The sequence below is a fragment of the Macrotis lagotis genome, chromosome 7, assembly GCF_037893015.1.
Source record: "Macrotis lagotis isolate mMagLag1 chromosome 7, bilby.v1.9.chrom.fasta, whole genome shotgun sequence".
Classification (NCBI taxonomy): Eukaryota; Metazoa; Chordata; class Mammalia; order Peramelemorphia; family Peramelidae; genus Macrotis; species Macrotis lagotis.
This window is the reverse complement of record NC_133664.1, coordinates 67,473,919-67,497,133: the sequence shown is the minus strand read 5'-3', so window position 1 is coordinate 67,497,133 and position 23,215 is coordinate 67,473,919. Positions and strand designations below refer to the sequence as shown.

General features: G+C 39.7%; 1 protein-coding gene across 3 annotated transcripts in view; it reads left to right on the top strand.

Moving 5' to 3' along the window:
• Positions 1-6,806: 6,806 nt before the first annotated feature.
• The window catches only part of MPP7 (MAGUK p55 scaffold protein 7), a 249,959-nt gene continuing 233,550 nt past the window's right edge, over positions 6,807-23,215 (top strand). The window contains exon 1 of one of the 3 annotated variants that reach the window (XM_074193054.1): positions 6,807-6,824. The gene's annotated coding sequence lies outside the window, so the exon portion shown is untranslated. Of the gene's footprint in view, positions 6,825-6,882; positions 7,002-23,215 lie in introns of those variants that run through there. The other 2 variants (XM_074193055.1, XM_074193053.1) reach the window with 2 other exon arrangements.

The window sequence follows — 23,215 nt, the reverse complement described above, 5'->3', positions numbered from 1 at the left end:
GTTGAGGTTGAGAGGGAATATATTAAAGATAGAACTGACCAGTGAGGGCCCAGTCCTGAGAGATTCCTCGCCATGTACAATGGAAGGTCCAGTCCTTGACTTCAGAGTATCTTCCAGTTATTCTGTGACTCCTGTCCACTTATCTCATGGTAAAGGAAAGTTTTTCTTTTTAAATTGGTTTCTGATGCATATCTGTGTGTACTACAAAAGGCCTCCTTTTGATGATTTGACCTTGTTCTCTTTCCTGCCTAGCTTATTGGGAAAGAGCTGTGAGCATCATGATTTGGAGGATGGAAGTGGTCTTGACTCCCCTCAACATGAAAACACGAGCCCATGGCCCTACTTTTGGCCTGGTGGTATCTAGAAACCTTCATTTCCAATCCAGCCTTAGCTCCTTAATAGGTATGGAACTCTGTGCAAGACATTTGACCTCTCTGTGACTTGTTTTCCTCATTTGTAAAATGGGGATGTTAATAAAATCACTTCCCTCCCAGGGTTGTTGTGAGGATCAAATGAGATAATATTTGCAAAGCACTTAGCAAACCTGAAAGTTCTACATAAATGATAGCTTTTATTATTTCTATTCTTTCTTACCTTGGGTAAAAGAATATTAGAAAGGGTGAGCTTTAAAAGGTCAGGAAAGTCCAGATACTGGAGTCTGTGCCAGAATTTTTGGATAACTAAACCCCCTGAGGAACACCCCCCCCCCCATCTGACCTAGATATGCAGCTGAAACATAGTTCTGCAAGCAAGAGATAACTTCTTCCATTTACTATTTTAGAACTAAACATGGTATGGGTGAATGCTTTGTAGCAACCATTGTACATTTGAGCACTTTCTTTATAGGAAGAGGTAACAGAAGAGAGATTATGTTTGTAGTTTAGGGCTGGGAGAAGGATCGATGTGCTCATACTTCTGTTCTTGCTATATCTCCTTAGTAAATATTCCTTCCTAAGCTAATTGATGTTAAGTGGTTAAATGACTAAAGGGTGCTAATCAATATCTATGATATTGAGGAAATATTAACTACCCTGGCCATTAATAATCGGAAGGAACCTTGAACCAAGCCCTTGAAAGATACCTCCAGCCCCACAGAGGTACCCCTAGAACTTTGGGGGGGAGTAGTAGTTCATTTTTATCTTTCAAACCCAACTCTTAAGTGAGTGAGAATTAGGATAAGGAATCCAAGAGTCTGGGCGACTAGGTGGTGTAGTGGATAAAGCACCGGCCTTGGAGTCAGGAGTACCTGGGTTCAAATCCCGTTGCAGACACTTATAATTACCTAGCTGTGTGGCCTTGGGCAAGCCACTTAACCCCATTTGCCTTGCAAAAACCTTAAAAAAAAGAAAAAAAAAAGAAAAAAGGAATCCAAGAGTCCTAATATGGATTACATCGGTATGAGAGACAACCTGGGCAATACTGAGTCAGCAATGAGACCAGTTTGACTAAAATGCAGAGTAAGTAAATTAAGAGTAATGATGGGAAATATTCAGAAAGTTTGACTAGAGAGAATGTATGAAAGGTTTTAAATGCGAAACTAAGGAGACAAACTCCCAGGTAAACTCATGAGATTAAGAGTTTAATATGACTGTGAATATTAAGCCCATTTCATCTGAGCTTATTCATGGAAGAGGGTATCTTGGACTGTATATCCAGAGTTGGGGAGGATAGTCAAACCTTCTCGGAAACAACTAGAAGGTTGGTGCATTCAGTTCTAGTGATGCTATGGGAACTGGCTGACTAGTAGAGCTGCTGGGATTCCCCCCTTTAGCCATACAGTGTGATCTAATCCTTATGACAGAAGAATTTATTTATATAAGAAAAAAGCTGGTCCTGTTTGACCTGATTGAAGTTACTAAGTGTGTGATGCTTGATTAATCTGTTAGCATCCTCTCCCATGGACTACATCCCTCTGCCTCCCCAGTTTCACCTGCCTCACACTCAGTGAACCCTAGAGTGGGTTGCCTCTTTTCTATCCTTTTCTATCTATGTGTTTCTGCTCTGCGGCTTGGGAGAGGGTGGCGCCAATAGACCAGGGAGGGGCTGGCAAAAGGGAGCAGGCGGGCAGCAGAGGGGCAGTTCTCGCTTTGTTACTTGGGCTAAGAGTGATAGCTGCAGAGGACCTGGGAAGGAAGTGAAAGGCATAGCAACAACCCTCCCATGAGCATGGGAGGTTCTGGGGCTAGTTTCCATGTGCATGATCTGCTTTTAAAGCCAAATCACCTCCTCCCAACAGGGAGAGAAATTTCCATTTAGTCAGATTGCTTAAGAGTATTTCAAGAGCTGGGAAGTTTGGGCCTTGGCCATGGGCCCTGAGGCATCACTTAACAGGTTTAGGCAGGTTAGGCCAGATTTGGAGATTAACCATGGGTTTCTAGTATGACCACTCCTCTTTTTGGAAAAGTTTAGGTTAGTGCACTGATCACTGGTAAAAGAAATCCAAAAAAATTGAATTGGCTACAGAGTGAATTTTCCAACAGGGAAGGGGTGGGAAGACACTGGGTTGGTGAAGTTACTGGGTAGGGGTCAAAATAAATGACCTCAAATCCCTTTCACTTTTGACATTGCATGACCTTTATCGACTTCTTGGAGACAGAGATAGTTCATCTTTATCTTTATGTCCTGTTAATTCATTTTTGAATTCTCAATACTTACATAAGATTTAAAACTAAAATAATCTTAAAATTTATATAGTCCAAACTCTATATTTAACATGAGAAAACTGATATCCAGGGAGGTTAAATGTTTTTCCATAATTAATTAACTCATCCTCTGACACTCAACCCAAAGGTCTTTCCACTGTATTAATGCTGCACCAAGCACAGTGATTTATGCATTTTTTTTTTTAAACTGGACATGTAAGACAGATGGGATTTCAGAGAAGTCTGGAGAGATTTGCACCAACTGATGTTGATCGAGATGAATACCAGAAGAACATGGGGTTGATGAGCAATCTTAATGGACTTCCTCATTTCATCAATGCAGTAATTAGGAACAATTTTAGAGTGCCTGAGACGGAGAAGACCATCTATATCCAGAGAAAGAATTGTGGAGTTTAAACAAAGACCAAAAGTCTTTCAAGACCTTCTTTTCAAAGACCTTCAATTTTTTTTTAAAATGTCTTCTGTACTGCATAATTTTGTTCTCTCTATTATTTTATTTTCTCCTCAAGGATATGATTTCTCTCTCAACACATTCAATTTTGATCAATATATACCATGGAAACAATGTAAAGATTATCACACTGCCTTCTGGGGGGGGGGATGAGGGGAGGGAAGGGGGAGGGGGAAAAAGTATAAAGTTCAAAACCTTACAAAAAACTACTATTGTATATAATTGGAAAACAAATAAAATATTAATTAAAAATAAGTAAAGCTGGACATTTGTCAGCTGTATAGGGACTCCCAGGAAGAAACCCCCACCTTTTTTTTAAGTCATTATCTATAGACACCTTCTATACTACAGCTAGGCTCAGAATTGGGATCTCCCTAATTGTGTTCATACATAGGTGGCACTTAAAATACATTTTTTGTTGAATTTAACTTAATTCATATTTGCTGAAGGGATTTTCTTTTTCAGGTTTTTAAAAAAAAAATGAGAGAAAGCCAGGAAGGCTGGGCAGGATATATGCATGTGTGGGTGTGTGTTTAAAGAAGAGACTTGAAGACAAACCTTAATAAAACACATTTGTCTTAATTCATTCAACTGGAAAGTAAAGGATGGCTTACTGATGGTTTCTCTCAGTTACCTTCTGGTTATTTTCCATCATAATTGTAAATGTAATATAATGGAAGCTAGGAAACCAGAAAATCACATCTACCATACAGCCATGAATGTGTGAGTACTTAATGTTTATATATAAAAATTGTGAAAGTTTACTGAACCTTGTTCACTGGGACCTAATAACAATGCTACAGTCTATGATTTCAGACAATCCAATTTAGGACTCAGGGTTTGAGTTCCCTGTGGTAATCTTGGTCATTTAGGGATAATACAGTCCATTTCATCTATGGGAAGCATGATGTTCATCATCATCATCATTGTCATCATCACCACCATCACTTAACACAATGATTTACCCACTGATTATATGACCTTTTTCTTGGTCTTGTGTTAAAGGAATGAATGAGATGTGTTCAAGACTTTTATCTAACTTTTGCTTGAGATCTAGCTCTTGCTAGATAAGAGAAAATAGCATACTGATTTTCCAAGTTCCAGTTTTCACTTTTTAGTTTCTTACCCTACATGTCAAGGGCTTTCAAAAATTTCCTAGAGAAAAAAAGGTCCATTGTAAAGGCATTTGGTAATATGTTATCCCCCACCAGAAATATTTTTACATTAATAGAGCAAACCCCAATAGGAAATCAACCTGAAGAAACTAAATGCTAAAGGTAGAATTTCAGGCATCTTAATTAGCAACTTTCTATTCTCCCTACAATGTTTTCTATATCCTTCTATCCAACTTATAAAACTGGCCAGATATTCACAGTATTTTGCTTGTCAGTAACACTTTTAAATGTATGTGACCTGACCATCATTTAAGGGCAGTAATTTCCTGATGTGTCAATGAACTTTAAATTGCCTTATTTATTCTTGAGAAACAACAGTGTAACTACAGACCTGTTAGATTGAAGTGGGGCTAGATGCTCATTCTCTCCTATGACAAGGTTCCTCATTCTGGGCTTAGATATGGGCTCTTCCCTTGGAAAGCCTTTCCCCAAAGAAGAATTAGCTTTTTTTTTTCTCTCGGTCTCTTGATCTTTTACATCCCTACCCTAGAAATCTAACCCAGTAATTATCACTTAAAGCTCAGATTTGACTCCTGGGGATGAAAAAATACTCAGTATACAATTTAGATAGCCAGATAGGCATAAGATAGTTATTTATTTCTTCCAAACAAAAGAAATACTTGAAATACAAAAGACCTGAGTGAATCCTGATAAAGACTATGAAACAGTGATTTGGAGATTCTTATAGTCCTCCTAAGAGGCTGATGATTTAATAATCATTTCAATCATGAGACATTTGATGGAACTTGCCAGTAGGCATTCAACTATTACCTCTGCTTTTCTCATTCTGAGAATCCTTGGTTTCTGGAAAGCTAGGCTAGGGTTTGATTTCAACTTCCTTCAGATTATTATGGATATTTATTATCTCCCTAGAAAAATGTTATGGTAGAGGCAAGGGACACCTTTTGCAGTGAAATTGACTTCAAAAGAGCAGAGGAACTCCTGGATAGCTCCTCCTGAAAAATTCATCTCTCCTGATTGTTATTCAATCTACTTTGCTTGGGAAAAGAAAACACAAAGAGAAAGGCATCAGGGGAACTCAAACTTGCCATCCTTTACTTAGTAACTAATGCAGGTATAGAAGAAGGGGAGATGTGGTCCTCTTCTCCCTCATGGAAAAACCTAAGAGAGTTTACATCATAATCCAGAGAAAGGAAGAATAGAATGAGGGCAGATTTAAAGTCTTTTGAAGGATCATCTCTTCTTGGTTCAGTGACTACTTTTTTTTTTTTGATGCATTCCCTAGAGACTGAGGGGTTGCCAAAGAATCTGTTACAGCTGAACCAGAGCCCTTAAAGGTCCATTTGAAGTGAATAGATCAGGGTTCTCTCTTTCCCCTTTACCAATATTAAAAATGGGGAACATCAGCAGGCTTTACTTATTTCCGCTTATCTCACCATCACCCTATTCAACAAATATACATTAAACATGTTCCACGTTCTTGCTTCCTTTTCTTTCAACCAGTTACTCTGTAGTTCACCCACTGCTCTATAGGCCATAGGCCAGGGAAATTTGATCATCTTTAATTCCCACAGCATGAAGCTCAATATGGATATTAAGGGAGCCACGGGAGGGTTAGGGCTGATCCTCTGAGAAAAGATGCCCCACTTTTTCCGTTTGCCTAGCAGAAGACCCTTGCTTCTGTCATAGGTTGTGTTGATTGTCCTATGTTGGGTGTCATTGTTTCGCCTTCATACTGCCTCCCTCCTCTTTCCTATACCCTATCCTGTCATTTTTACATGTTAATGTCATTCATTGAGTGAAAATCAAGGATCCCTTGATCTTTCCCTTTTTGTACAAGGGGCTCTCCGAGACCTTCTCGCTCTCTTTAGATAGATGTGGTATGGTTTTTCGCCCATATCGCTCTCAATCCTTCCCTTTTGGGCTTTGTCCGGACCCTCTTCCCAGGGAGTCGCCTCACAAGTGCCCCGTGCCGTCTACACTTAATGACTCGGGGACCAGGCAGCCCACCTGCAGAGCGGGGCGGGCAGCCGGCTGGCACCTTTGGGGGCAGGGCGCACTCCTGTATCAGGAGTCGCTTCTGCGGCCCCTCCCCGGGAGCTGGCTGCCGCTCCCCGCGCCCTGGGCCGCGCTCGTGCAGCCCGTGGGGCTCCATGCTCTCTGCTGCCCACTGCAGGGGCGGGTGGGCGCGGGGCAGGGCACAGGCTTCCCCCGCGGCGCCGGTCTCCAGGTGCGGCCGCCGCTCCCCCGCCACCTGCGCCAGCCCGGACTAGGGGCAGGGGGTGTGGCCCGGACGGGGAGCCGGGGGGCGGAGCAACTAGCGAGGGGGCGGAGCGCCGCGTGATGGACGGGCTGTGGGCGGAGGCGCCCGGCGCCCCCAGGGCCAATTAGGGTAGCGCTCGGCTTTGCGCCGCCGGCCAATGGGCGCGAGGCGGAGGACGCGTCTCTCGCGCCGGGCCAATGGGGGAGCCCTTCCCACGCCGGCGGGCCGGGGGCGGGCCGAGGAGGCCCCGCCCCGCCGCGGCCCCGCCCCCGGGGCAGGGGGCCGGGAGCAGCTCGCGCGCGGGCGCGTGGGTGAGTGTGTGAGCGTGTCTGTGAGTGGCCGTGAGCCCGCGTGCGCCCGCCGGGCGAGGTGAGCCCCGGCTCGGCCGCCGCCGCCGCCGCGCCGCGCCGAGCCGAGCCGAGCCGGAGCAGCGGGGCTCGGAGCAGCGGGCGGCGCCCCCTCGGCCTCCTCCGGCGTCGGCCCCGCAGGTAAAGCAGCTCCCGGCGCGCCCCGGGCCTGGGCGCCGGCCCCGCTCGGCTCCCCGCGGCCGCGGCACCTGGCGGGGGCGGGGCCCGGCCGCCCCGGGCGCCTACTCCGCGGCGGGGGCCGGGCCGGGCCGCGCCCCCAGGTGCCCCGAGTGGGCTCGGCCCGAGGGAAGCCGCGGCGGCCGGTTGGGGTCGGGGAGTGTTCCCGCATTGTGCGGTCAGCAGGCGCCCCGCCAGTGCCCTCGGCTGCAAGCAGCCGCGTCGCTGTGGCAGCTTCATTTCCAAATAAGCGCCACTTCCAAAATGCTTTAGGATTCATGTTTTAAACTTAAAATGTAAACATGAATATTCGACATTTCTGGATAATTGGGCTCCTTCGCAGCCCGGTATATTGTCTGTACGCCTCTAAAGGCGTTCTCTCAGTAGGGCTCCAGAGGCTCAGAAACACAAAAAACGGGGTTTTAAGCCGTCTTTTGGGAGGGGGATTTTTTTCCCCTAATTAGATTGTGTTGGAATTCCTTTTTAGGACGACCAGCCCCCCCCCCCCCCCCCCCCAGGCTTCTGTACTCGGTGCTGTACTCCAGACTTGATTATTTGTCAAAAGGTCACTTAAGATCATATTTTCTTATCTGAGGAATTCTAGGCACTTTGTGCTTTTCACTTATTCTCCCCACATTCTCTTGTTATCTCCGTTTCTAGGATGGAGAGATTGAGGCTCTCGAGGCGACAAGGTTTTGCCCCAATTTACTCCAATGCTGATGGGTCTGAGACTATTTTTCCTGACTATTGGGCATTGTATTGTTTGACAATCTTTTCTAGAGCTTTTTGTTGTTTTTGTCATGTTTTTTTTTTAGCAAGGTAATGGGTTAAGTGGCTTGCCCAAGGCCACACAGCTAGGTCATTATTAAGTGTCTGAGGTCGAACTTGAACTCAGGTCCTCCTGACTCCAGGGGTGACCTATCCACTGTGCCTTTTCTAGAGCTTTTTGTTGTTGTTGTTGTCGTTGTTTTTTTTTTTGTTTTTTAGCAAGGCAATGGGTTAAGTGGCTTGCCCAAGGCCACACAGCTAGGTCATTATTAAGTGTCTGAGGTCAGACTTGAACTCAGGTCCTCCTGACTCCAGGGCTGGTGCTCTATCCACTGTGCCTTTTCCAGAGCTTTTATTGGGTTGTTACTATTATGCTGAATTTATCCTTGTTTTTTTTTAGGGGGGGTTATATAATCTGGGTTTAGTGAATAGAAAGATCCGAACTTGGAGTCTATATCCCACAGAAGACACTTCTTAGCTTCAGTTTTCTCAGCTGTAAAATGGGGAGCTGACCCTTGCAGTAGGGTTCTTGTGAAGATCACATAAAGCCACGACTATAAAAGCTTTACAAACCTCAGAAGGTCTCGGTGTCATTTCCTGTGGGTACATGGGCCCGTAGGGTGTGCAGTGGCTAAAGCTCCGGGCCTGGACTCAGGAAGACCCCAGTTCATATCTGGTCTCAGACACTTCATAGGGCTTGGTCCTGGGCAAGTCACTTAACCCTGTTTGTCTCGGTTTCCTCATTTGTAAAGTGAGTCAGAGAAGGAAATCTCAAACCACTCCAGCATCTTTGCCAAGAAAAACCCAAACGGGGTCACAAAGAGTTGGACATGACTGAACAACAACAACCACCTTTGCATTTTATATTCATTTAGTGGCTAGAAAAACTGGAAATCATGTTTGACTAACTTGATTCCTATCCAAGGCCTGGAATGTGCTTGGTCCAGAAGTTTGGTTAGTTTTGGGCAACTAGGTGGCAAAGTGGAGAACGTGCTGGGCCTGGGGTCTGGAGGATTTATTTTCCTGAGTTTAAATCTAGCCTCCGATCCTTAACTAGCTGTGTGACCTTGGGCAAGTCACTGCACCCTATTTGACTGATTCTCATCCAGAAAATGAGCTGAAGAAGGAAATGGGGAAAAAAACCATTCCAATATCTTTGCCAAGAAACACCACCCTCTCATTCCCTGAAAAAGGGGTCACGGAAAGTTGAACATGACTGGAAAAACTTGAACAACAAATAGGCTAGGTTTCCATAACTGTTCCCAACTCTTCTTCATGCTTATTATGACTATCGGCCCTTTGGTCCCTAGGAGAGGCTTTAGAAATGCTCTTGGACAGATTGGAATAAGAACTTATGGTGGACAGCAGGTGGAGGCAAGAGTCGCCCTTAGTGGAACGCAGGTGATGGACTGCTGCCTTCTAGCAGAGAAAAGGGGAGGGCACAGTGAGCTTCGCCAGCTTGAGTTGGTGAGCAGATTGCATAGTGTGGTCTTGTTGGCATCATGGTTAATGCTCCATTAAATGAATAGGTTAGGTGCTTCAGATGAAAACCTAGCTTGTAAATTTGTCATGGATGGTGTTTTAAACTTCTTAATGTGTATCTTGTGAGCGTACATGCCAAGGGGCTCTAGTTTGGCTTTGATTTATCAGTCAAGTGCTTACTTTCAGCCAGGTGCTTTGTGCTAAGTATTAGGGTTATAAAGAAAGGTTAAAAAAGAGTCCCCAAACTCAAGGAGCTCACTCTCTAATGGGGGAAGACAACATGCAAGCTTTGCTTTTGAAAATGTTTATAAAATTGTAGTATATTGGAGGGAAAGTAACCAAAAATGTTTTCTCTTTAGATTGACTTTGCATTTCCACCTTTAAAAAAGAAGCTAATTTAATCCTGGTTTTTGCAAGTACTTAGTAGCTAGGCAGATCTGAGATGTCAGTAGATTCTTAAAGTGACATCAGACTATAGAAACTCATGAGACATATTAGGTTAATCTAATTTATCACTCCTTAGTAACCCAGTCTATTTTATGAATTGCTGAATTGATATATCATGACCATGAAATGTTCCCTTGTTTTCTTGGCAAGCAGGCCTGTTGTACATAACACTTGTATGTCTTGACAGAATTATTTAACTAGTTTGTAAAGCATATAATCAGTGTTTCTTAAACTCTGAACAGCTCTGCTTTTCTTTTTTTTGCTTATAGTCTTGCCTTTCACTTTCAATGTATAGTAATTTATTGGCAAATTATGAGCGCCAAGGGGAAAATTTCAGAAAGGGACCCTCTAACCTTGGCTAATTGCAAAAATAAATCAGTTCCCTGAAATATTAAAGAGTGAGAAAGCATGGGTATTTCTGTGTATGTTACATTGTTTTTTAATCCCCTTAGGACTTTTTTCACAGTTGGGAGAATTTTACCCTTTTTGGTCACACTATTTCCACTAGATGGTGCAGTGCTTATTAAATTATTGAGACTTGAATTAAGTGGGTTTTATTTATTTGTGTGTGTGTGTGTGTGTGTGTGTGTGTGTGTGTGTGTGTGTTTGTATCTCTTAGAATTCTGTTATTTTTTTTTTAGATTTTTTTTTGCAAGGCAAATGGGGTTAAGTGGCTTTCCCAAAGCTACACAGGTAGGTAATTATTAAGTGTCTGAGGCTGGATTTGAACTCAGGTACTCCTGACTCTAGGGTCGTTGCTCTATCCACTGCACCACCTAGCCTCCCCTAATTCTGTTATTTTTTTACTGATTTGAAGAGATTTTTGCAGTCATGCTGTGTGATTGAGGTAGCAATTCAGTTAAGTGAAATAGTATTTAAAAGAAAAGGGGAAATGGTAGTGACCCTTGAAATCTTATAAAGTCATATGAATTTTATGGTTGTCAATATCTTTTATCCTTTTGAAAATAGATTTATTTTTAATATGTATTATATTTCCAAATCCTTAGAGCTCTTTTCTATACTTTTAAACACATGTTTTCTATTTAGCTCCAAACTTTAACCCTAGTATAATAACATTTTAGGTTTATAAAATGCTTTAGAGAGATCATCACATTGATCCTGTTTGCTGCTCTTGTCCTCATTTTACAGAGAAGGAACTGGAAGCTTAGAGGTCCAGTGTCTTGAGTACCATTGATGGACTAGCACCCCAGGCAGCACTGGGATGTAGTTCTCCCAGTACAGGTCCAGAAACAGCATTTATTAAATGCTTACTGTGTGCTGGAGCAAGCAGCTTTGGTGTAAGAACAACCTGTTGACATGGTATAGATGTTAAATAATAACAGTTGCCAAGGTTTATATGGCGGGCACTGTGGTGCTTTTATAATTACTATCTTGATCTTCACAACAACTCTGGAAGATGGGTACTATGATAATAATAATTCTGTGATTATAAAAGTTCCCAATTTACAGATGAGATTAAGTAATTTGCCCAGGGTTGTATAACTAGAAGTTTAGGATTTGAACTCAGATCTTCCTGCCTCCAGGCCTTTGATTCACAGCACTATCTTGTTGCCTTTATACATACGCTATACAGTATGTGTGACTGTATACCTAATTATATCGTTTTGGTGGGGCCAAATTCTCTCTGAATCATTGACATGGCCAAAGGAAGAAAAACCAAATACCCTTTTTACATATTCTAAGCATTTTAAATAAGATAAAATTTTCCCCAAGATTGGAAACCCCTCCAAAACTTTTTAAACTTTAAAATTGATGTGATAATGCAAAAATCTATGGTTGAACATAGACTAAAAACAGTTGTGCAGCTAAAGCTCAAGATTTATCAGAAATTAAATACTCATTTCTTAAACTACTTTCATTTCCTAATTTGACTTCTGAATTAACTTTTGGGAACTTAACTATAATTTCTATTAAAGTTCATGTTTATATGATAGTATCTTATCTAGGTATAATATCTGTCATTTGAGATGAGTTAAAATTAAGAAGCATGGTTAAGTGGAGAAAGAGGCAATCTAGGGAACAAGAACTCAGGTTTCTAGTCCTAGATCTGTCAGTCATTTAATGGTAGTTAACATTCATAAGGGATTGAAGGTTTACAGCATCATCAACTTGCATTTTTCTTTAGGAATCTATTTGGGGAAATGTCTTCCAAGTCTAATTTTCACTGTGAGGAAAGATCTGATGAATGTGGTAGCAATAATTGGAAAAGCTGGGGAAAGTGACTGCTCCATTCCAGAGTTTGAGATTGTGAAAGAGATGCAAAGGAAATCTGAACTCTAGCATGCAACCTAGATTTTTGAAGAACAGATTTCAAAACAATCAGAGGAAAAATTGGTAGGATCCCATGAACTAAAATACTTCACAGGAAGGCAGCCCAGGAGGGATGAAAGATGCTGAAAAAGAAAATTCAGAAGACACAAAAGGAAGCAATTCCAGTGAGGAGGAAAATGGGATTTGTCTGAAACAACTTACATGGATATACAGGGACTTAGCTAGTTTATGTTTTTATTTATATTTATATTTATAAACAACTTGTACAAAAGGCCAAGTACCAGCAAATGAATATAAAAATGTGGCATAGTTTTCTGAAAATTATGTCAGGAATACTAAAACTTAGAATATTCTAAAACAGGGAAAGAGTGTTAAAAGATGAGCTTAAAGTTGTTTTGGGACAGAAAGTCTCCACTTTGCTCTGTATGTATGGGATGGTGAAACCTGACAAGAAAGAGAAGGTAGAGCTGTTAAATTCCTCTTGTTTCTCCTCTCTGCCAGGGAGAATGACCCTTATACTGGAAAGAACAGAATATAAGGGACCAGTAAGGAGAGAGTCAAGAGGGCACCTAGCTGCCCTTGAGGAAGTCAAGTCACCTGGTCCAGGTGAATCGCTTCAGAAAGAAGTGACTGAGCCTGTGCCTGCTAGCAGTGATATTAGAGAAGAGCCATGAGTTTGGGGAAGCACACGTGTATTAATTTCAAAAAGGGAATAGAGCAGGATCTGCCAACTATTAACAAGTGCACTTGACTTTGATTCCTGGGAAAAATCTAGAATTGGTTTTTAGAGAATGAATGATTAGTGAACTTCTACAGAAGAAAGCACCTCATCAAGAAGAGATCATGTCAGACTACACTGATTTCCTTTTTTGAGTAGTAAATAAGGGGAATGCTGTTTATATAGTTTATTGATATTGCAGTAAGGTTTTTTTTTTTTACAATGTATCTTATACTATTCTTGAAGAAAAGACAGAGAAATGACATAGATATTAATGGGAACCAAATTTGGAACTAGTTGGATCAACAAATTCATTGGCAGTGTGGCAGGAGATCTGGGGTGAGAAGGGAATAAGCATTTCTGTAACTCCTAATCTGTGCCAACATGATCTCATTTGAGCCTCACAACAAGCCCCATAGTTAGATACTGTTGTTATCCTCATCTTACTGTTGAGTGACTTGCCTAGGGTCACTGACCTAGTAAACGTCTTGAGCCTGAATTTGAACTCATGTTTCTGACTTTATGCCCAGCCCTCTTATCCACTGTGACATGTAGCAAGAAGTCTTCAGTGGAATATAGCAGGAATCCGTACTTAGCCTTGCATTGTTTAATATTTTTATCAGTGACTTGCCTAAAGATATAGGAAACATGAGATCCTTGTGTTTATTGTTCATTGCTGCAAAATGGATTGGATAAAACAAAATATTGCTCTATAATTCTCTTTTCCAACAAAATATCTCCTCCATATCTCTATATCGTTGAAACATAATGAATAACTTTGTTCGATGACCGCCTGATAGGAAATAACTCTTCATGACCTAATTTTGAGGTTTTCTTGGCAAGGATACTGCAGTGGGTTACCATTTCCAACTTCAGTTCATTTTATGGATAAGGAAATGGAGGCAAACCTGATGGAGAAGATTGAGCTCATAGTCCAAATCAAAGTCAGACTTCCAATGGAAAGATGAGGGCCTTCCAAATCTTTGTGAATGACATCCTGATTGCAATCCAGACTCGGCACATTGCAGAATGAAGAATCTTTTTTTTTACAAGTATACTTGTTCTCTTCTGGGAACAGCTATGGACAGTGTGCTGGACTTGGAATCAGAAAGACTTCATGAATTTGAATCTGACCTCAGACCCTTACCAACTGGGTGACCCTGAGCAAGTCATTTAACTCTGCCCATTTTATTAAACCTCTAAGTCATTTCTCAGTCTTTTCCAAAGACACTAATGATAAATCTAATTTTGCTATTGAGTGACTCTTCCAGTGGCTCCAAAATGTAATACCATTGACACTAATTATAGGATTAGTACTTATTGAGATTCAGATAGCCTATGATGTACATGACATGTGTTTTCCTTGGTTATTTTTATACTATGTATTTGTCCATTGACTCCTTAATTGATTTTAAGCAATTAAAACTTGTAAATTTTTTTGCTTTATTTTTAATAGCATTTTATTTTTTCTAATTACTTGTAAAGACAATTTTCAACATTCATTTTTTGAAAGATTTTTAGTAAAGCATATTTCCACATTAGTGATGTAAAACTAATAATGTTAAAGACTGTTATTTTGGAATACTTGAAACAGATGCTTTTTTCCCCCCATATTCTGCTGAATCTGTGATCTCATCCATTTAAGTGCATGCTCCAGTGGCAAAGATTGCAACCTGTCTGCTTGCTTTTGTGCCATTCTTTTCTATGTTTTGTCTCTGTAAATCTGACGTAAAGGAACCTCCCAATGCACTAGCCGCAGTCTTTAAGTTCTTTTGACTTTTGACTTCGTTTTGTTACCACTTGAGTGCTTAGTCATCTGTTATCACAGTAAACTGTTACATCAGTGTTTTTAGCTTGATGAAGCAATTTCCTTCTAACAGTCCTGTGAAGTAAGAGATGCAAGTATTATCATCGCCATTTTACAGAAGAGGAAACTCAGGCTAAGAGAGATTTTTGGGCCTAGTGTTACATAGCAAAATAACTGCTAAAGCCATGATTTGAATAAAGGTTTTCTGATTCTTATGTGTTTTCCAGTTTATAGAATATATGGAATAATCCCAGTGTTATTCTTCATTCTTGCTACTTGACTGACCCACCTCCTTTTTAAGTCTGAAATGGTTCTGTTCATGTCTTTTATGCCATGTGAATAATTCTTGGCACTATGCAGCAAACATTTTGCTAGGTCTCTGACTTTTTTTTCCATTTCCAAAACAAGTAAAAATATTTATAGATCAATTCAGCAAACAGCTACTTATACTAGGCATTTTGATAGTCTCTAGGGATTGAAAGACAAAAGGAAAAGAAAAGAATTCTAGGAAGGGGTGCATATGAATAACATGTACATGAAGGAAAGAATGAAAACATCTATTAAGTGTTTACTATTTGTCACACATTTGTATGCTACTCAAATAGAAGGAAACGAAGGCATTCTTTTTCTGATCCAGTAGCTTGCATTCTAATAGAAGTATTCAAACACACATGGGAAGGTGATGTCTGGGACTTGGGAATCAAAGTGACTGCAATTGATTTTACATTTTCTTACCAAGAATGCTGGTTTTTATTCCTGTTTTTAGAGCTGGAATTGGAAAAGGGGAAGCTGATGTGTGTGTGTGTGTGTGTGTGTGTGTGTGTGTGTGTGTGTGCGCGCGCGCGTGTGCCTGTATCTGTTTGACTATCTGTCCAAGTATGCTCAGCAAAGTATTGATGACCAGGAAGAGTCAAGTAAATGATTTAGTGGATAGAGCACTGGATCTAGACTCAGGAAACCAGAGTTAAGATTTGGCTTCAGCTACTTCCTAACTGTACTACCTGACCCTCCGAAAATCCCTCACTTGAGAAGGAAATGGCAAACCGCTCTAGTATCTTTGCCTAGAAAACCCATGGGATGGTATGATCTATGGAGTCATGAAGAGTTGGACATGACTGAATGACTGAACATCAACAAGATGGTCAGGAAATAGAGTATGGTGTAGCTGAAATGGGGCAAGACATATTAAATGGTCACTATTCAGATCCCATGGCTCAGGAATGGATTCCTTCAGTTCCTGATGGGGAACTGATAAGGCTTGGGTTGAGGAGTAGATAGGATGATAGGCCTCTTTTAAGAGGTGGTACAAGGTGAGCCTTAAAGGGAGGTAGGAATTATAAGAGATGTAGCTAAGGAGGGAGAATATTAAAGCCTTGCCAAGGCCTAGAGACAGGGTCTGAAATGACATGAGAGAGAAACTGCTAGTTGACCAATTTGGTTAGAATAAAATGAATGAGACAGTGTATTCTGTAAGCAGTCTAGAAACTTAGGTTGAATCCAGATAGTAAACTGCTAAGAAAAGGAGTTAGCATTTTTTCCCAGATGCAATAGGGAGCCACTGAAGTTTTTGCAAGAAATGTCTATTCCCTAGTCTTTTAATCTAGAACCACACAGATGAAGATGAAATCATCTGATAGTTTTTAAAGCTTGTCAGTCTACCCTCTTCCCACTCCTCTCAAACTTCCCTAATAAAAGAACTAGTTGACATAGCTTGGTATCCCTTACTTAGTTTAGGCATATCTTTTAAATGTAAACAAATTGTTAAACCTTTGGTTAATTTTTAAAAAGCAAGGAATTTGATAACCTGTATAGTAGTAGCTAATGCTATAAAAATGTTCAGTTCCTTACCACATTTATTTAATTTTACTATTGTCCTTTTGATATAATAAAGCAGACCAATTTAGAGTGTATTGGAAGAGTTAATTAAATTCCCTTTCACTGGTATGAATTGATTGTGTTAATCTACAATATTTTGAGTACTACAAGTAATTTATATTTTATGCTCTTTGTGAAAATGTAAATCTGCAAATAGTGAGCTAAGAATTGGTTGAGAAGAGAGACTTATAAGTCTTGGATACTTAGTATTATATTTTTTTGGGTCTGTGATTATCAGTTGTTTGCAGTGTTCCTTAAGGCTTAAGATTTAATTTTCTTTTTTTTAAATTTATTTATTTATTTTTGAATTTTACAATTTTTCCTCTAATCTCTCTTCCCTCCCCACTCCACCCCCCACAGAAGGGCGGTGTTAGTCTTAACATTGTTGCCATGCTATACATTGATATAAGTTGAATATGTTGAGAGAGAAAAGCAAAATTACACAATAAGATAGCAGGTTTTTTAAAAAAATTATTTGCTCTTTGTTCAAACTCCACAATTCTTTCACTGGATACAGATGGTATTCTCCATTGCAGATACCCCAAAATTGTCCCTGATTGTGGCACTGATGACTTGAGAAAGTCCATGATGATTGATTGATCATCAATCCCATGTTGCTGTTAATGGTATACAATGTTCTTCTGGTTCTGCTCATCTCACTCAGCATCAGTTCATGCAAATCCCTCCAGGATTCCCTGAATTCCCATCCCTCTTGGTTTTTAATAAAACAATGTGTTCCATCATATACTTGTATCAGTTTGCTAAGCCATTCCCCAATTGAAGGACATTTACTTAATTTCCAATTTTTTGCCACCACAAACAGGGCTGTTATGAATACTTTTGTACAAGTGATGTTTTTACCCTTTTTCATATCTCTTCAGGGTATAGACCCAGTAGTGGTATTGCTGGATCAAAGGTTATGCACATTTTTGTTGCCCTTTGGGTGTAGTTACACATTTCCCTCCAGAAAGGTTGGATGAGTTCACAGTTCCACCAACAGTGTGCTAGTGTCCCAGATTTCCCACAACCCTTCCAACGTTGATCATTGTCCTTTTCGGTCATATTGGCCAGTCTGAGAGGTGTGAGGTGGTTTGTGTTTCTCAGATAAATAATGATTTAGAGCAATTTTTCATATGACTGGATTGCTTTGATTTCCTCATCTGTAAATTGCCTTTGCATATCCTTTGACTATTTGTCAATTGGGGAATGGCTTTTTTTTTTTATATATTTGACTCAGTTCTCTATATATTTTAGAAATGAGTCCTTTGTCAGGAATACTAGTTATAAAAATTGTTTCCCAATTTACTATATTTATTTTGATCTTGGTTACAGTGGTTTTGCCTGTACAAATCCTTTTTAATGTAATAAAATTATCTATTTTGTTATTAATGATGTTCTCCATCTCTTCCTTGGTCATAAACAGCTTCCCTTTCCATAGATCTGATAGGTAAACTATTTCTTGATCTCCTAGTTTGCTTATAATATTGTCTTTTATGTCTAAATCCAGTATCCATTTGAAGATTTAATTTTCAATCACAGGAAAATTGTCACATTTTGCTGTAATCTTAAAATATTTTCTTTTCATAATTTCACCTGATCTTTTTATATTTAATAGCATCAAACTCTATAGTATTGTATAGTACACACAAACAGTAAATTACAAGTAATTTCAGGGGGGAAGGCACTAGCAGCAGAGCGGGACAGTAAGGAAGGAGGGAGGGAGACTTAGGAATTCTAGGCAGCAGAGTCAGGAAGAGACCATGAGTTACTTGTAGGGACGATACTGTTTGTCAAAGGCATGAGCATTAGGGAGAGAATCTTGTCAGAGGCATAGCAAATGGGATGGTTTGACTGGATTGCAGGATGCTGAAGGGGAGGAATGTTTAGACCAAAAAGGTAGTTTGAGGTTGGATTATGAGGAAGGACTTTTTTAAGTACAAGCAGGAGTTTGTTTTCATCCTTGGGGCAGTCACTGGAGCTCCTTGAGCAGGAGGCCAGTGATCTGACCAGTGATATGGTAGGAATGTCCCTGGTAGCTGGGTAGAAGATGGGAAAGGGAGAGAATTGAGGCAGGAAGACCAATTAGGAGGCTACTGCAGTTGTGAGGAGATGGGGAATGAGGGCCTTAAGTTAGGGTGATACCCTTGTTAGTGGAGGTGGGTACCAGAATTACTGTAGAGGTAGAATTGATAGGATTCGAACAACAGAAAAGACCTGTGGGTGAGAGAGGGAGGAGTCAAGGATGACAGGTTGCAGATGACGATGTTCTGAAGGATGGTAACACCTTTGACATAACTAGTGTTATTTGGAAGACAGCAAGTGGGTTTTGAGGAAAGGATAATGAATAAGTTATGTTTTGGCCCCTCTTGAAAATCTTTAAGCAAAAGCTAGATGACCACTTGGGTGTATGAGAAAGGAGATTCTTTTCGTGTATAGGTTAGTCTAAATAGATACTCTTCTGTTTATTTGTTTCAGTTTTGTCCAACTCCCTGTGATCCTATTTGGGTTTTTTTTTTTGGTAGAGAAACTGGGGTGGTTTATCATTTCTTTCTCCAGCTCATTTTACAGATTAGAAAACTGAGGCAGACAGGGTGAAGTGACTTGTCCAGATGTTCTCTGCCCTAGTGTTAAATAAGACTGGACTTGAACTCAGGTTCTCCTAACTGCAAAGCTCTCTCCACTGTTCTACCTAGCGGCCCCTAGTTACCTGCTCTCTTCTGTCAATTTCTGTGATCACTGATTTGAGATGCCTATATAATTGGGTGGTCGCTTGCGCGCGCGCATGCATGTGTGTGTTATGGTGTGGGTATGTAGAGATTTTGGGATTTCATCAATGTAGCTAATTTCAGAATGTGGGAATTCCCTTTAGGCATGTAGATAAGAAATCATCTTACCCAGCAGTCTTAGGGAGTTGACTTGGTGCATGAGAAATAAAGTCATTAGATGATGACTGAAGAGTTAGTGTGTGTCAGTGGTCAGTCTTGAAGCCTGGTCTTTCAGTAGACTCCAAGGATCCATGGGGTGGTAGAAAGAGAGCTGGACTTGGATTTTGGAAGACCCTGTTCAGCCTCAGATCCTTATTAGTTATGTTGCTTAGTTAGCCCAGCTAAGTTGTTTAACCTCTGGCAGCCTTAGTTTCTTTGGCTCTTAAATGGGGTTGATGATGATAATAATAGTAATAATATGTCAGAGTTGTGAAGTTAAGATGAAAATAATATTTGCGAAGTGCTTTATAAACCTTCAAGCAATACACACACACACACACATATTGATTATTAACCAGGAGCAGCATGGTGTTGTGGAAGTTTTAGAGATTTTTCTGAAACACCTTGGTAGAGGGAATTTCCTCATTTGGAATTCCCTGTGCCAGTGTAATCACAAGGGTTAATATATAACTCTTATCTCTTATCATCAGTATTAATGTCATCACTGTCACCTCCATTTCTATTACTTCGACCCACAGAGTTTTGAAATATTATTAAGAAGGGAACTAGAACTTTCTATGTTCTCCTTTTCTCAGCCAGAAGTTTCTCACAGGTAAGAATCTGGGATACTGAGAAGGGACTTGATAATATAATATTTTAAATACAAGGTGTTGAAGACATCTTAGTGCAGCTTTAAGCTTCAACAGCCTCATCAACATATAATTACAGAGTAATCAGCTTAACCATAGCTTTATCAACTTAGTGTCATAATCAGCAGATGACAAACTTTAACAGATTAAAATTACACTAAACCTTTTTGGACAACATGTATTTATTAGAATTATAAAAATGGGAGAAATTATCAGCTGCAAAGCTAAGGGAAAGATTTCTTTTGTCAGAGCTGGGAAATTACATAATATATACTCATGTGGTCTTTTGGTTCTGGGATTACTTTTTTCACGGCTACAAGAAGAAAAAAATAACTCTTTGTTGGTAGAAACTGATTGGATGATGTTTTGCCAGTCTTGGAAATTGCTTTCTGGGGCCCTTGCACAGGCCTTTTGAGACGTTGCGATAGCTTTGTTAGTCAACAGAAGACTCAGCTGCTCCCTGCCACCCCACCATGCTACCTGGATTTCAAGCCTCCAAGCTAGCTAATGTAGTTTAGATGAACTCAACAGTTAACAGATTAATTCAACAGTTTGCTATTTGTTTGACTGAGAGCCCCCAACCTATCCATAGGTTCTTCCCTCTCTTTAGATACCTGTGCATTTAGAAATTTAGCAGGCTGAGGTCACACAGTTTGTTGTATATATAATAAAGTGAAAAAGGAAGTTAGATTAAAACTTTTATATGGTGATGTTCTCATTCAGCTATCATCTGTGCATTGCCCTTCTAGATCTTGGGTGTACCTGGTCAGGGTTCCCAACTTTGGTTCTTGTTAATGACATGGGAGGAGGAGCCTTCAGTCTCACCTGGATTAAGGGATTAGATATAAGGAAAACTGGGAAACTAGTTTCCACTCCCATCCCCAGTTATAGGCAGTTTGAACAACTCTAGTTTTAACTTTAAAAACTCCAGTTTTAACAACTTTTATCCTAACTCTCCCAGTTCACATCTGTAGACTAGGATCTTGGCCACTCCCTTCTTTGCTTTCCAAAGCCTGTATTGCAAAGATTGTAGAATACCTTTTTGTGTTCATATTAATTCCCTTTGCTTTATCCTGTGACTTCAGTCCAGCCTCCAATCCTAGTGGGCAGGGAAGTCTCCACTCTATAAATGCTAGGATTATCAGAAACTGTCCTGGGTTCTTGGGGGAAAAAAATACAAAGAGATTTTAAAAAAAAGGCAGCCAGGGGCACAGGTAACAGCATAAACAACCAAACTGTAGTTTTTAAATTTTAAAGTTTATTTTGTTTTTTCTTTTATTTTCTTGTTCTTTTGGCTAATGTAAAACATTTCTCATGTTAAAAATTCATAGAATACTGTAGTTCTTGATAATTTCTTGTCTCGTTAAGATTTTCTTACTGAGATTAACTTGTTTGGATAAGATTTAGGAATGCTAATCCTGTATTAATCTCTTTTTTTTTTTGCTATGTTTTGATGGCTACATTAAAAGAAAAATTGGAATCTTGGGAAGTTTTCATACATACTGTAGATGTAGGGTTCTGGTATCAGTGGGGGAAGATACTGAACTGAAAATAGAGAAGAGGGACACTTTGTGTAGGAGTTTTATACTTAGATTTAAAATTTTTTTTTTTCCAACTTTGAACTGTGTAGAATTCTAAGAAATGAAATATAATCTGCTTCAAGTTCTAGAAAGACTAACTAGCATCAACATTATCTCCTTGCAACCTAATCTCACTGGATCAATTAGCCATCTGAGAAAATAAGTATTAGACATTAGTAAGTAATGACTTAATTTGGTTAGGAAATTCTGATCACATGCTAATAATGAATATTCTCTATAGTTTGTATTTTAAGCAACTCAGTTGATTTAATGTAGCATTTTGTTTGCTCAAAAAAAAGCTTAAGGCTTTAAAATTCTGTTTTACAATGATATCATTTTGCTTTATTGTAAAATCATTCAGTAAATACTTAAACCTCCCACAGTGAACCTTTCCTCAAAATAATTGTACTTGTCACTTTATACTTTTAAAAAATTAATAGAAACTAAAGAATGTTATTTAATGATTTAATACTTGTTAGTATTTGAATTTTTTTGTCCTTTAGCATTATTATTTAGATAAGACCATCATAGTCATTATGGAAACTTTTTAAGGAATCTGCTTTCTTCATTCTGTTTTTTTTTTTTTGTTTTTTGCACAAATTTTCTCCTGTTTCTGTGAAATCTTTACATTTGTCATTGTGCTGTATATTATTCCATTACATTCACGTACTATAGATTATTCCATCATGCAATTAATGGGTTTATACTTTAGTAATTTAATTTTTTCTTTTTGGTATGAACTTAATTACCAACAAATAAAAGCAATTCAGTATTATAAAACAAGATAATTTTATAGGCATATACCAGGTGTTTTTTTTTTTTAACAAATAATGCTGCTGTGACTATTTTTGTATGTGAGTCTTGTATTGGTATCATTAATCTTCTTGAGCGATAAACTGTATTGGGATCTCTGGGTCAAAGGGTATAAATAATTTAGTAACTCAAGTCTCAAATTTAAAACTAGTGAGTTTAGAGTGCTGTTCTCCTTTCTACCTTACTATTACCACAACAATAGAAAACTGTTTAGGAACATCATACTCTAACCAAAGTACTATGCAGGCAAAATTTATAGATTGTGAATGAGTATGAAAAAATTGGCCTATTTGTTGTGGCTATATCTTCAACTTTATCTAGAAACTGTTGTTTTTTTGTCCTTCATTCTTTTTAGTGGCTTTCCCAAGGCCACACAGCTAGGTAATTATTAAGTGTCTGAGGCTGCATTTGAACTCAGGTACTCCTGACTCCAGGGCCAGTGCTCTATCCTCTTCATCACCTAGCTGCCCCCTTGTCTTTTGTTCTTGAAGAAGACCATGACATCAGGTAGGTGATGCTGTGTCATGAAAGTGAATTGGATTTAAGTGAGGCAACCTCAGTTTCTCTTCAGGAGCCATATGAATCCAGTGAACAGATATATATCTGGATGACTAGAGATGGCCCTGGATGCAGTGGGAGACCTTGATTTTTTTAAAGTTAGGTTTTTCCCAGTTTGCTTGAGGCAGTGCCCATTTAATCATTAAAGTTAGATTAGAGATAGGGCAAACAGGTCAAGAATGACCACTTCCAAAAAAGAAAAAAAAATTTCTGGGAGGGTAAGACTCTCAGGATTTCACAGTGATTAAGACAAGTAATAAAGGT